Raw genomic sequence first — 16224 nt, 5'->3', positions numbered from 1 at the left:
TGGACATTTCTTTTTGAGATTCACCCATTATTTTTTTAATTATCAGTATTGCTCTGAATTAGCTGATATTGGAAGCTGATCATATCAGAGTTTATGTTTTCCTATACAAACAGTAAACTCTTTTTCTATGCCAGGTTTCTAAAGTCCTAAACGTTTAATCAATGTCTAATTTTACTTGCAGCATGTACAATTCTAGATAGAAGCTGCATTGTGAATTGTTCATTATTTTACATTGGTGCATATTACGTATCTTATAAGAAGCATTTCTCTGTGTTTGTGTTCAGTATGAATGTGACAGCGGCTGTTTGCTCAGGTCTTTGTCTGTATTTGCTGTATTTAAATCCTGCATCTCTATGGATCAGGAACTGATGAAGTGGTGTTTCTTGAACAAACATACTGCCGTTCTGCCTTGTGCTTTAAACGCTCAGCTGAATGAGCTCTGATGTATTGATCGGTTTATACTGCTGCATGAGAGACTTTATGCAGTGTACTGGAGTATTAAATCAGGAAAAAAGCATCACTGTTATTATTGCTCATACTGAGGGCTAGTGATTTGATCAAACCTCTAACAGTAAGTATTAAATATTCGGTGTGTAAGTGGTCCTGCAGTATTTGTGCTCCATGCATGAATGATACCTGTTACCTGATACCTGAGGTGTGCTGTTACTTTACCAAGAGATCACGCTTGCCATTTTCACCTGATGGACCATAAAACAGGTGCAAAAATCCCGTAGACTTACACTGACAAAGGGACTCGAGGCATATCTAGAAACCAGAATATCAGGGAGAATGTATTTTGACTTGGACCAGTTACAACCACCTAGCAACTACCCAGAACACCCTAGTAACCATCTAGTAATACCCTAGCAACCACTCAGAAAACCTGTATAGCAACATGCTAAAAACATCTTAACATCCACATAGCTACACTCTGGCAGTCACCCAGAATACTAGAGCAACATTAAAACCACTAAGAACACCTTAGCAACCACATAGTAACATGCTAAAAAATGCTCATAACACTTCAGCAACCACATAGCAAAACCATGGCAACCAATCAGAAAACCCTTACAACACTCTTAAAACCACTAAGAACATCTTAGCAACCACATAACAACACCCTGGCAACCACCCAAATCATCCTAGCAACATTCTTAAAACCACTAAGAACACCTAAGCAACCACATTGCAACACCATGGCAACCCCCAAGAACACCCTAGCAACATATTTAAAACCATTAAAGACACCTTAGCAACCACATAGCAACACCCTGGCAACCAACCAAAACACCCCAGCGACATTCTTAAAACCACTACGAACAACTTAGCAACCACATAGCAACACCCTGGCAACCCCCCAGAACACCCTAGCAACAAATTTAAAACCATTAAAGACACCATAGCAACCACATAGCAACACCCTGGCAACCATCCAAAACACCCTAGCAACATTCTTAAAACCACTACGAACAACATAGCAACCACATATTAACACCCTGGCAACCCCCCAGAACACCATAGCAACACTCTTAAAACAACTAAGAACACCTTAGCAACCCCCATAACACCTGCATACAATCTCAGTAATGCAGGACGTGCGTCAGCTCAGAGTTCTTCAGCCGTTCACATGCATAATTAAATGCGTCTTGATAAGTGTAAGTTCACTGGAGGGTCTCTGGCACCGTGCCAAGCACACAACGGCACGTGCATGCCATCACAGACATCACAGAAAGACAGATGAGAGCAGGAGAAATCTGAGCTGTGAAGGTCAGTGAGATGTTGAAATGTAAGACGAGACAGTTAAATTTCATCCGTTTGGTTTTATTAGTTCAGAACATTTCAGTTTCATTCTGTGGTTATTGCTGACTGCTTTCACTCTTGAAGGGATATGACTAATGAAAGTTCTGTAATCACTTACTCACCCTCCTGTCATTCCAAACCCTTATTGTTTTTTTGTTTTTTTTTCATGGAACAAAAAAGGTGAAATTTTGAAGAATGTAGATGCTGCTCTTGGTGCTGATGCTGGTAATATGGCAAATTATGAGCACAGTTTGAGGCATTGGTGAGATATTTTGTGAAACTCTCCTGGGTTAGTAAAGACATGTACGACTGATAGTGTTGGAGACCAGAGTGAAACTGACTTCTCTGTGTGTGTGTGTGTGTGTGTGTGTGTGTGTGTATGTGTGTGTGTGTGTGTGTGTGTGTAAATGAGTTTTGGAAACTGAAGTTATTCCAGTGTTCAGGGAGCTTTTTTCTTTTACTATGATTTACCTTTATTTTCAAAGCACTGTTTACAGTGCAATATGAGTGTTGCCATGGGAATCGCCAGTGAGTTTTGATCTAGATGTATCATGTACACACATAAGTAGCTTGATTTATTGGAAATCCAGCTTTGAGTTGTTTAGCAACAGAAAACCAATAAAAACTAAACAATGTTTGCCTCATTGAATTTCCCAGCATTAATTAAAAACTCAGACTGAGTGTGAAACATGGAGCAAGATAATGCAGGATTAAATTAAACCAGGGTTAAAAATGTCCTAGCTTCACTTGACTGTATTTCAGCACTGGACAGCTCCCATGCATTTGCTGTTCTGCTACAGATGGATTGATTCACTGGTATCATTACTGCAGTGGACACACTGGAGAATAATTCACTTGCATTAAAGGAGGGACTCGAGTCATCTAAACACCAGAATATCATAGAGATTTGGGGTCGGACTCTTTTGACTTGGACCAGTAAACAACCAGCCACTACATCTTAGCATTCAGGCAGCGACTTTTGCATGAGCAAGCAACAATCACATTTGAGAATATGTAAAAATCATAGTAAATGGGTCAGTGATGTGTCAGAAATTTTGGAGTCCTGAGCAAATTCAAAACATAAAGCTATATTTTTATTAAAGAAAAATACTACACTTAATGATTCACCTCTACAATAAATATTTTTCATGTGCAATTACAATGCAAGAAGACATTAGGCTTGAAAGTGGCAAAATCTCATTACACATAACTGTCTACACCTAAAATGAAAACAGAAACCTGCTTCAAAGATATCAGGATGTGTTATACCGGGTGAGAATTCTGTCTTTGTATTTTATTATTATTATGATGCATCTTTGCACTCCTTATTTGTCACTGGCCCTTCAACTTCTCTCTCTTTAATTCTTCCTCTTCTATTCATTGGTCTACTGGAGATTTCTCCCAACCCCCCTCAGCCAATGACAACAGGCCATGTAATGGCCAGTTAAAAAAGAAAAAAACCCAGTCAAACAAAGGAATGACTCTGTGTTTCTTTGTGTTTGGCTGTAGTCCATTCTCCACGCGTGACACGCAGACAGATGCTGAAGTGCCTTCAAGCATATTTTGGTTCATAGAACACAACTGCATTTGTGTGTTCAACACAGTGACATATTTGTCCTCAGCAAATCCAACAAATTCACTGGCAGATGAGTGCAAATGTGATAATTACAGTATATTAAAAGAAAAGGTCATTCTGCAGTTATGTATACAGACAAGGAACCCTTCATGTTAGAACATCTAAATAAACTGATTTCATTCATGTCAAAAAGATGATTTATTGCCTGAATAAACCAGACTACATCAGGCTACACCAATGAAAGTCATTTTTAAGGAATAGATCATGTAAAAATTGTTTATTAATGCAACAACTTTCCACAGAGTATATATTAAATAGACCTTTTTGTTTTGCAGTGTTTAGTATATCATTTATAATGTTAAATATTGTTTTAGTTAGAATGATAAATGAATATTCAAATAATCAATAATAATATACAAATATTTTATCTATTCATTTATTTTTAATTATTTACAATTTTAATTATTAAAAATATTGTAACATGTATTATATATTATATTATATTATATTATATATATACATGTAATATTAAAATACTTTTTCAATTATATACAGTGTATATATATATATATATATATATATAGCAAACATTACAGCTAAATATGTTTCTCTATTTTATCTATTTATTTTATTTTTAACTATTTTACATTTTAATTATTATTTTTTATTATATATATATATATATATATATATATATATATATATATATATATATAATGTATATAATTGAAAAAGTATTTTAATATTACATGTATATATATATAATATAATATAATATATAATACATGTTACAATATTTTTAATAATTACAACTTTAAATAATTACAAATAAATGAATAGATAAAATATTTGTATATTATTATTGATTATTTGAATATTCATTTATCATTCTAAATAAAAGCCTATATATAGGCTGCAAATATTAAAATATATATTTTAATAATTATATATAGACTTTATTAAGCTGCATTTAGAAATGTGTTAACACGCAGACTGTCACCGCCAGCGAGTGTGAACTCATCCATATGCAAAAGACAATGGGGCATTTTTCCTCCACGGTTTGTTTGTCTCCCAGTATTCCGAAGAATCCATGGCAACCAGACTGCCAGTTACCACTTGGTTTGCCAGCGAGTACACAGTCAGGCGCTCGGCACAGTGAGCAAACGCTGGCTATAATAAGCAATGTGTCATATACATCAAAACACACAGCTATGTTTGGACAGTTATTGGTGTGGATAATGCTAATCAGCAAGTTAGCCGTCTGTTGTCTGTGTTTACTGTCTTACTGTCAGCCTGTCTGTTTCTTGTTGGATTAACCAGCCATGGTTGGCAGGCAGCTGGTTTAGTGGTTCATTATCTCGGGTTTCTCCTGTTTCAGAGGCGATTCTCGTCTTTTGATAATGTTCTCAGCTGTGCCGGATGGCTGTGAGACACTTCTCAGTGCCAGTGGCTAGACTTAAATATGTGTGTGCAAATGTGCCTGATTGCTGTCGATTGAGCTTAGCTTATATTGAAACCAGAACTTTCCTTTAATATGCATGGTCAGTTATAATCCATATATGTTGATTTCTCCGAGAAGTGTAACACTTTGACTCTTTGGCGCTTTTGAACATTGCTCTGTTTGTTTGTCCTGCAACATTGACTCATCAACATGAAAAAGACCACCGCAGGGACAATATATATATATATATATATATATATATATATATATATATATATATATATATATAAACATGGAAATGTCCTGGAAATTCTGAAAAGCCCCCAAAATTTGTTTATTATCTTTTAAACCACCGTCTGTAGATTTGAGCCTGGTAGAGCTGTCGTTTTTTGTGTGTCGGATCATTTACTTTAAGTGAAAGTGTGTTTTTGTGTGAGGAAGAGAGAGAGAGAGAGAGAGAGAGAGAGAGAGAGAGAGAGAGAGAGAGAGAGAATTTTTTTTTATTATAAATTACTTTATTTGGCATGATTGTTTTACATACAATATTGCTAAAGCAATACAATACAAATAAGGAAAAATATCAGTAATGTATGGAAGCCAGACATTGCCATGGAATAAAAAAAATGAAAATGGTAATTCTAACTTAATATCTCAAAATCGTGACATTATTTCTTATAATTACAAGATATAGAGTTGAGATTGCAAGATACTGTATGAAGTTGCAAGTTGAGAAATAAAGTGGAAATTGTGACTTATAAAGTCACAATTATGTGATATAAACTCGCAATTGCAATAAATAGTCACAATTGTGAGATATAAAGTCAGATTTACCTTCTTTTATTATTTTCTTCTGTGGTGGGATCAGATGTGAAGTAGAGATCTGCAACCCAACCCGGGCGTGACGGGACCCGAGAAACTGTCAGGTTTCGGGTCGGGTTTGGGTCAGTTTTTCAAGTATGACTTCGGGTTTGGGTCGGCCTACCTAACACAGTAAACTCTTTGTTTTTCCATCTGTGGCAGGGAGGAGGGCGGGGCCGGGTCGTGATGCTGCACACCCGGCCCCTAATCAGGCTAATCAAGCCCACGAGAGGGATAAAGGCAACCGGAGGCAGCAGTTCGGGAGAGAGAGAGTTACGGGCAGCTGCCCTGTATGTGCATCAAAGTAATATTTAATAAAACAAAAAGACACAAACATAAACACATGCAGGGCAGCTGCCCGTAACTCTCTCTCTCCCGAACTGCTGCCTCCGGTTGCCTTTATCCCTCTCGTGGGCTTGATTAGCCTGATTAGGGGCCGGGTGTGCAGCATCACGACCCGGCCCCGCCCTCCTCTCTGCCACACCATTGTTTTTCTGGACAGACGTCTTTGACTGTTGCACTGCTTCTTACTGTTTCTTCAGCGTCTCGCACAAGACCGGCACATTTTTTATGACACTGTACAAAGTTAAAAAGAACTTCACATTTCAAAAACGCATGTCGAGACACCTGTGATTTGTTTCATTCGTTGCGCTGCATCTAGATTGTTTTTAGCGCAGCTGAAACAAAGATTCAACGTTCTGAACAAGTTACATGTTTCACATTATCCCAAATGTTCTGCATAAAGTTTTAGGGCTTGATAAAATGTCAGCCAGTGTTTTTTTTTTTTTTAAACTGTGTATGTTTACTGTTACAATACTGTTAGGAATGTTGCCTACAATGCTTACATAAAATCAGCCTATTGCAACAATACTTGCTAGGAGAAGAAATTATAAAGAAAGTGAACGATTTCAGGTTCAGGCTTAAAAATCTGACGGTACCATTCGGTCTCGGGTACGGGTCAGGTTCGGGTTGAATTTTAAGGCTCGTGCAGACCTCTAATGTAAAGTTGCACCTACGAGATATAAACAAAGTTGCAGACTTGCAATTGAGACGATATTTCTGTGAATTATGAGAGTCGAGATTGCAAGATATAAAGTTGCAATTGTGAGACGTAAAGTGGAAATTGTGAGATATAAAATCGTAATTGCGAGAAATAGTCCCAATAGTGAGATATAAATTCAGAATGACCTTTTTTTATTTTTCTCCTCCATGGTGGGATCAGATATAAAGTTGCAATTGTGAGAGATAAAGTTAGAATTACCATGAATTGTCAAGGCACCATTGTAATGAGTAGTGTTGTCACGATACCAAAATTTCAGTAATTGGTACCAAATTGCCAATAAAATTTCATGGTTCTCGATGCCAATATCAATACCAAAGTAAAAGTATGCTAATATGGTAATGTGCTATTGAACACACACCTTTAGCCTATATAAAAAGTTACATATCAGTGTAAATAATAAATGAATTTGTCCTTCAAGTGTTTCTCAATGAAGTACAGTATGCATTGCTTAAGTGTTAAGTAGGGCCCTTGTGAAATCTGTTTTATTTTTCCTAAATCCTGTTTTCCATTTTTTTTTTTTGAATTCCATGTTTTAAAGTTGAATTACATCATCAAAATAGTATGTAGTCAAATTAATTCCAAAACTTTTAACCAATGAATATACAACAGTTACATTTTAACATACCATTGCATTATTTTTACCAAACTTTTATTTAGTACATCAGCACTCTTGTTTGTGATATATTGCTTAATTTGTATTATTATTATTATTATTTATGATAATAATAATAATTATTGTTATTATTACTACTACAGTGAATAGTATATTTTACTTAATCCTTGTGCACTGTTCGGGTCTCTTTGAACATGTTTTGATTTTTTTCTTTAATAAAAATGTTATCTTTTATCTGAGTGATACAAGACATGGTGACTTTTCCTCCACTAGCTATCTGGACTTGATTCGATAAGTCTAAGGGGTGGTAAAAAAGCAACACTTGTGATGTTCTGGGTCATTTTTGACCCGCCATGGGAAATGAATAGGAAATACTAAAATACAGATAGTTTGCATGTGCTGCACGCTTCATTGTGGATTAGTGCTCTGCTTTGTCATCTCATATCACGCACAGCGCACATGATTCTGTGGAGTTTGGAGTTATGGGCAGTCTTCTTCACACATCCACTTTTAAGCACGCAGCTCATGTAGACTTAAGATTGCAATCTTATGCTGTTTAATAATCACACTGGACATGTCACGATTTTATTTCAATTAATTGTGCATTTATTCTTTCCCCAAAATATGTCAAATTTGTGTGTGAGCATTTGGAAGCAGCCATGTGGGTATGGAATTGAGTCGGTCCTTGGTACTTATTTAAGTACTTGATACCAAATACCGGTACTTTTGACATCACTAGTAATGAGAATATACAGTACAACAAATTCACATACAGTAAATCTGTGGTTTCAGAAAATAAGTGATTAGTGATGTGTCCTTTGAAGTGCACAGTTTTGTACATGGTTAGCACTGATTATGACCTTTAACCTGAGTGAAAACTGCTCACCTTAAGATTGACGGAGGAGATAATGAGAAGACAGATCTTCTGCTGGTTGGTTTCGACGTCTTGACATGTTCTACTGTGTTATATAATATCGTATCGTGATGTTATGTGGTTGTTTAATGTGGTATCATATCAAATATCGATATTTATCATATTGTTTCGTATCGTTATGTGTTGTGTTGTATCGTATCGCTTTGCATCATATCTTATCATGATGTGATTTGTTGTATCGTATCTTGGTGTGTTGCATTGTGCCATATCGTGATGTGATGTGTTTAATATTGTATCATATCATATATCATTATGTATCTTATTGTATTGTATCATATTGTGTTGTGTCGTATTGTATCGTGATGTGAAGTGTTGTATCATATCACATCGTATCGTGATGTGTTGTATCACATCGTATCGTGATGTATTGATGTGTTGTATCACATCGTATCTTGATGTGTTGTATCACATCGTATCGTGATGTGTTGTATCACATCGTATCCTGATGTATTGATGTGTTGTATCACATTGTATCATGATGTGTTGTATCACATCATATCGTGATGTTTTGTATCACATCATATCGCGATGTGTTGTATCACATCGTATCGCGATGTGTTGTATCACATCGTACCGTGATGTATTGATGTGTTGTATCACATCGTATCATGATGAGTTGTATCACATTGTATCGTGATGTCTTGATGTGTTGCATCACATCGTATCGTGATGTATTGATGTGTTGTATCACATCGTATCATGATGAGTTGTATCACATTGTATCGTGATGTCTTGATGTGTTGCATCACATCGTATCGTGATGTACTGATGTGTTGTATCACATCGTATCGTGATGTCTTGATGTGTTGCATCACATCGTATCGTGATGTATTGATGTGTTGTATCACATCCTATCGTGATGTGTTGTATCACATCGTATCGTGATGAGTTGTATCACATCGTTCCGTGATGTATTGATGTGTTGTATCACATCGTATCGTTATGTGTTGTATCACATCGTATCGTGATGTCTTGATGTGTTGCATCACATTGTATCGTGATGTATTGATGTGTTGTATCACATCACATCGTATCGTGATGTGTTGTATCACATCGTATCGTTATGTATTGATGTGTTGTATCGCATCGTATCATGATGTGTTGTATCACATCGTATCGTTATGTATTGATGTGTTGTATCGCATCGTATCATGATGTGTTGTATCACATCATATCGTTATGTATTGATGTGTTGTATCGCATCGTATCATGATGTGTTGTATCACATCGTATCGTGATGTGTTGTATCACATCGTATCGTATCGTGATGTGTTGTTTAATATTGTATCATATCATATATCGTTATGTATCATATTGTATTGTATCATATTGTGTTGTGTCATATTGTATCATGATGTGACAAATTATAACAAATGACGGAAACACTTAAGTTTTATTTTAGTGTGATAAAATCGCTTACTAACCTTTTCTGTGTAAGTTATGGACAATTTTACAACTTTGTTACCATGATGATGTAATGTCAAAAAACCCTATTTTTTTATTTATACAACTTTACAGCTCAAGTAATACAGGTTTTTAACAGAAGTGCTTTTATAAAATTATAATCTTCACATTTCTGCCTTTAAACCCTCCAAAAATTGGCCCCATTGACTTCCATTGTAAGTGTCTCACTGTAACCTTGGTTTTGGCTTTTTTTTAAAAAAAAAGGAGGGACAAGTTGGAATTAATTTTTGTGGTAATAAATATTATGCCACAAATGCTGTCCATTGAGCTTAACTTGTGTTGAATCCAGAACATTCCATTAACATGATTAATAAATTATGAAAAAAATATATTATTAATTGTTTGTTCATGATACCTAATGCATTAACTTACGTTAACGAATGAAACCTTATTGTAAAGTATATATATATATATATATATATATATATATATACTGCATATACTGTAAAACTGTAGTTTGACAAGCTACATGTACAATGTACTTTATAATTGAAAGATGCTTCCCCAACACTGCCTCTAATTTAGTATACATTTTATTATAAACAGTTTTTAAAATATTTTAATCAAATATTATAGTTTAAAATGATATGAAAATCCGATCCAAACCCATCCTAAAACCCAACAGTTTGTCGGGTACGGGTCGGTTTGCCGCACCTCTCTAATACACAAGCACAAAGTCTTGCTTACCGCTGCATGAAAGAGCTGCTATAGTTACAGTCTATTCACCTCAGTCATGTTGCTGATTTCAAACGGGCCTCAACTGTCTTTGTGTCTGTTTACTGCTCTAAAGTGCACAGCAAACCGATGTGATTTAAATCACCCTGGACAAAACCGATGTTGAATCCTGGAGGAATTGAAATGCTAAATGGCTGTAGAGACAGTGATTGTGAGTATACAGTAGAGAGAAAATCTGCTCGCTCACTCAGAAACTCATCAGACATGTTCATTGCCTCTAACTGAGAGGGTGCACGACTTTCCCATGCCGGTAAAGAAGTGTTCCTTCTTGCTTTTACACTGTCAGAAAAAATGTGCAAAAATTCAGCTTGTCACTGGGGCAGTACCCTCAAAGGTACACCCACTCACTGTACCTTCTTTACACCTTAAGGTACTAATATGTACCTTTTAGGGACAGTTTAGGTACAAATACGTTCCGAATAACATATAAAGGGTACAGTGGGTGTACCTTTGAGGGTTCTGCCCCAGTGACAAGCTGTTGTACCCCTAAAGGTAAAATTTTTGCGCATTTTTCCTGTGTTTTGACAGTGTATTTCTCTGGTGCTTTCGTATCATCCGTTCTGTCTCTATCTATTCTCTTTGGCTTGAGCTAGTGAGCTGGCATCTTTTCAACCAACCAACTTCTCTTTTTCTCTTTTTCTTTTGGAGGTGCTTTGGCAGATGTTATCATGTTGCGAAGCTAACAGTGTAATACTCTAAAAAGCATAAAAATTCAAAGCTATCAGGTGAAATTGTATATTTTTTGCAATAATCTGTTTTATTGATTATTTTCGCAATTGCATGAAGCTTGCCTAGTATTTGCTAATCCATTGCTAAGGTGTTCTGAGTGGTTTCTTGGGTGTTGTTAGGCAGTTACGAGGAAGGTCTGGGTCACTGCCAGGGCATTGCTAGGTGGTCGCTAGGGTATCTTGAGTGATCCCAAGGGTGTTGCAAGAGTGTTTGTGGTGGTTGCTAGGATGTTCAGGATGGTTGCTAGGGCATTACTTGGTAGTTGCTTAAGCGTTCGCATGACTCCCTTGCCTTGGCTCAGTATTTGCTAATCCATTGCTAAGGTGTTCTGAGTGGTTTCTAGGGCATTACTAGGCAGTTACGAGGATGTTCTGGGTCATTGCCAGGTTATTGCTAGGTGGTCGCTAGGGTATTGCTAGGGTGTTCTGGCTGGTTTAGGGTGGATGCTAGGGTGTTGCAAAGGTGGTCTGGTAGGTTGCTAGGGCATTGCTTGATAGTTTCTTGGGTGTTCTAGATAGTTGCACGGCTGTTGCTATGGGGTTGCTGGTGGCTGGTAAGGCACTACTAGACAGTTGCTAGGGTGTTCGGGGTGGTCAGTAGGGAGTTTTGGGAGGTTGCTAATGCATTATTTGGTTGTTGCTAGGGTGTTCTGGGAGGTCGCTAGGTGGTTGCTGAGGAGTTCCATGTGGTTGTTAGGGCACTGCTATTCAGTTCCTAGGGTATTGCTAGGGTGTTCCGGGAGGTTGCTAGCTTGGTAGTTGCTTGGGTGTTCTAGGTATTTGCTAGTCGGTTGCTAGGGAATTCCAGGTGCTTGTTAGGGAATGCTTGGCAGTTGCTAGGGTGATGTGTGTGTTGCCTGAGTGTTCTGGGTGGTTGTTTACTATAATATAGTAAATCATAATTTAATATCTAAAGAGTCCACCTCCAAGCCTCTATTCTGGTCTCTAGATATGACTCGAGTCCCTCCTTCAATGTAAGTCTATGAGATTATTTTCATCTGTTTTATCATCTACGTAAGTGTGATTTCTTAGTAAAATAACAGCTCACCTCTCCTCAACAAACCACATGATTTGAGGCATGATTCATGTCTGCAGGACGAGTTACACACTGAACATTTAATACTTAGTGTTAGGGGTTTATTCAAACCATTAACTCTAAATATGAGTAATAGTAATAGCGACACTTGCCTTTGTAAACACCATTATAATGGATTTCAGTTGAAAGTTCGGACACACTTCATTTTACAGCGTTCATGTTACTGCATATTTCCATATGTAACTTCTGAGTAATACTAATGAACTACATGCAATACTGTGTATTATAATAACTCTGAATATTAATATGTACAGTATATCTGGGTTTCATCACAAGTAAAAAAGGTGGACTAGAGAGTGGTATTAAAGACAGCATGAAGGATACAGAGAGACAGGCCACCCACTGAGAGAGAGAGACAGACTGAGAGATTTAAAGTGACGGCACCATGGTGATACAGCAAAGGGAAAGTTCAGCTAATGAAAAGGATAGAATAGGATAGAATAGAAAGAGAGGTGGCTGATTACTATTCTGAAAGTGTTTTTTTTTTTTTGGTCTCATGAGCCTTTTTTTGCCAATGTGTGAACGGCTTGTAACACAACCTAAGAAAATGAGCCCTTCCCGGACTTCCTAGGTTGCCTATTAAAGCCTGTAGACTGATTTTCATGCGAAGGGAGCGGGTCGCTTTTGCCGGGAAAATCCAAAGGATGTGACGTTTATGCGCGCTCCCGAGAGCCTTGCCTCAGTGCTTCTCTTCCGCTATTCAACAGCGACAACAAACTACTGAATCCCGTCTGGTTAAGCGGGAATGTGATTGTGGTCGAGCGAAAACTAGAGTGAACATCGGCAGGACATTTGATTCCTGCAGGGACTTTCGTTCGGTTTTGGGGATCAAAACTGACCCTGAATTGGTGTTCTTCTTATTGGACAGGTAAACTTACATAACTGCAAAGCATGTGAAGTATAGTGCCATAAGGATTGATCTGTGTCATTTTAACTAACTTGATCTTGCCTGCTAACGCTGATGAATTGCAAGCTACCTTGCTTCGTAACTTTCAAATAATTTCAACGATCTTCTCTTTATACTAAAAGTCAGGTTAATGTCAATGTTAATCTGTAATTACTCAGCAAGGTAAACTACAATAACACATGAAATGAATGCTAGACAATGTTCAAGATAATGCAAAAAGCTCCATTCATTAGTGTAACGTAACTTTGTTATACAGAAAATATATACAATCTATTATTATAAAATAATAGCGCATCGATATGTCAAAATGACAGTTGTGAAGGAATCACATCAATACTGAATTGTGTCAACATATTTATAATGTACAGTCTATTTTATAAACAGCTACTGTCATCATCCACCAAATTTAGCTAACAGCTATTGATAAAGCTGGCTAGCTAGCTAACACCGACATAGGCTATCGTATAAATGCAGTCAATGTATCATGCAAAGAAAAGTGATTACTTCAAACTACAGTCTCGCATAGTCAGACCTACACTTTGTTTTAGCCCTGTTCCAGATATATATACAGTCTCAAAGTTTCTAGTAAAACAATCATAACTGTGTCATTTTAATTATGCTACCTCATCTGTCAGCATGAGGTCGGTGAATCACGTTCAGTCTCTTTGTATGTTATGTCATTGTTTTGGTCGATGCTCGCTCGTGTCCCTATGGAGTGTGTGCGCGAGCACGAGCAACAGGTAGCTGCTGCAGTTCACTTAATGGCCACAGGTGTCATTAATAACAAGGGTTTCTGAATCTTAGAATCCCCCAGATAAAGCCTCTGTTTTTCATTTTAAATCTGCATGTGTGTGATGTGTGTGTATACATGATGGATTAGCTGATTACTGATTGACTGTCATCACAGGTCAAGTCTTTAAAGGAATAGTTCACCCAAAAAGGAAAATTCTCTCATCATTTACTCACCCTCATGTCATCCCAGACATGTATGACTTTCTTTCTTCTGCAGAACACAAATAAAGATTTTTAGAAGAATAACTTAGCTCTGCAGGTCCATTCGATGCAAGTGAATGGTGACCAGACCTTTGTAGCTCCAAAAGTCACATAAATCAGCATAAAACTAATCCATAAAACTCCAGAGGTTTAATCCATGTCTTCAGAAGCGATATGAAAGGTGTGGGTGAGAAACAGATTAACATTTAAGTCTCCCTTTACTCTAAATCTCCATTTTAACTTTCACTTTTACATCTGAAAGTGAAAGTGAAAGTGGAGATTTAGAGTAAAAAGGACTTAAATATTGTTCTGTTTCTCACCCACACCTATTATATCACTTCTGAAGATATTAGGTACTGATCTTTGTGTCTGAAGTAGGATCGTGGAGAAAAACGATGGAGAGAAAGAAAAAGGAAAACAGGAAGTGAAGGGAACACTTTATAATAGCTACACAGTTTAAAGTATTTGTAAAGCATTAGTTCATAGTTAATTCTGTATTTATAAATCATTGTTCCTTGATTGTCAATACATTAATTGAGTATATACACTAATATAGAAAGTTATTCATTTATATTTTCTGCAGCAAGCAATTTATTGTTACTATGTAAGTTCATATATGAGCAGTTTGGTAATGGGTTTTCATCCAATATGTTAACTATACATAACTAATATATTTCAGTTGATGCAAACATGGTTAAGTGTTAATGAGAACATTAAGAACGCATAAATGCATAATTTACTTATGCAATGAATTGGAAATACGTGAATGCTTAATTAATGTTTTAGGAACACTTACTGTTCAAAATATATTAAAGCAAGTAATTATCAAACTGCTTATATATGAATTTATTAAACAGTAATAAATTGTTTACTACAGTAAATATCTAAGTGTTACATTATATTTGTAGGTAGCCTATTATTGTATTAATAATGTAGGAACAATAATTTATAAATGATCAATTAACTATAAACTAATGATTTATAAATACTTTATAACATGTAGTTATTTAATTTTTTTATTTTTTATTTGGGGGGGGGGGGATTTTTCCCCTTTTTCTCCCAATTTGGAATGCCCAATTCCCAATGCGCTCTAAGTCCTCGTGGTCACATAGTGATTCGCCTCAGTCCGGGTGGTGGAGGACAAATCCCAGTTGCCTCCGCGTCTGAGACAGTCAACCCGCGCATCTTATCACGTGGCTTGTTGAGCCACGTGATAAGGCTTGTCGTGGCACGTGGCTTGTTGAGCGTGTTGCCACGGAGACATAGCGCGTGTGGCACTATGCATCCACCGCGGCAACCACGCTCAATTCACCTTGCGCCCCACCGAGAACAAACCACATTATAGCGACCACGAGGAGGTTACCCCATGTGACTCTACCCTCCCTAGCAACCGGGCCAATTTGGTTGCTTAGGAGACCTGGCTGGAGTCACTCAGCACGCCCTGGGATTCGAACTAGCGAACTCCAGGGGTGGTAGCCAGCGTATTTTACCACTGAGCTACCCAGGCCCCCTATAACGTGTAGTTATTATAAAGTGTTACCTAAATTGGAAATAAAAACAACAAAACAAGTTAAAACAAAAATGTAAGGAAAGTTTTTACAAATGAGTTACACAGAAAATGTGTATGTTTGTTAAAGGTTTTACAAACGATTTACAGAGCTCATATGTTTCATAAAGTTAAAGGTAAATATCTGTAGATGGATTGTTTATTAGATAGCTCTTTTTCCATTTATAAGAAAGGTTTTGTGAACAATTTACACAGAAATTAATTCTGTTAATGTTTCACAAATTATGGGGCCTGGGTATCTCAGCGAGTATTGACGCTGACTCCCACACCTGGAGTTGCGAGTTCGAATTCAGGGCATGCTGAGTGACTCCAGCCAGGTCTCCTAAGCAACCAAATTGGCCTGGTTGCTAAGGAGGGTAGAGTCATATGAGGTATCCTCCTCGTGGTCGCTATAATGTGGTTCTCGCTCTCGGTGGGGCACGTGGTGAGTTGTACGTGGATGCCGCGGA

The 16224-nt window shown here is 37.1% G+C and overlaps 1 protein-coding gene across 2 annotated transcripts in view; it reads left to right on the top strand.

Annotated features, from left to right (window-relative positions):
* LOC127441326 (neurocan core protein-like) overlaps positions 1 to 16224 on the top strand; it is an 80644-nt gene that overhangs the window by 3624 nt on the left and 60796 nt on the right. The window contains exon 1 of one of the 2 annotated variants that reach the window (XM_051698610.1): positions 13092 to 13176. The exons of the other annotated variant lie outside the window; for it this stretch is intronic. The gene's annotated coding sequence lies outside the window, so the exon portion shown is untranslated. Of the gene's footprint in view, positions 1 to 13091; positions 13177 to 16224 lie in introns of those variants that run through there. 2 annotated transcript variants of the gene reach the window in all.

Source organism: Myxocyprinus asiaticus, chromosome 5 (assembly GCF_019703515.2).
Source record: "Myxocyprinus asiaticus isolate MX2 ecotype Aquarium Trade chromosome 5, UBuf_Myxa_2, whole genome shotgun sequence".
Taxonomy (NCBI): Eukaryota; Metazoa; Chordata; class Actinopteri; order Cypriniformes; family Catostomidae; genus Myxocyprinus; species Myxocyprinus asiaticus.
Note: the sequence above shows the minus strand (reverse complement) of the source record. Positions and strands in the feature narration are given on the sequence as shown.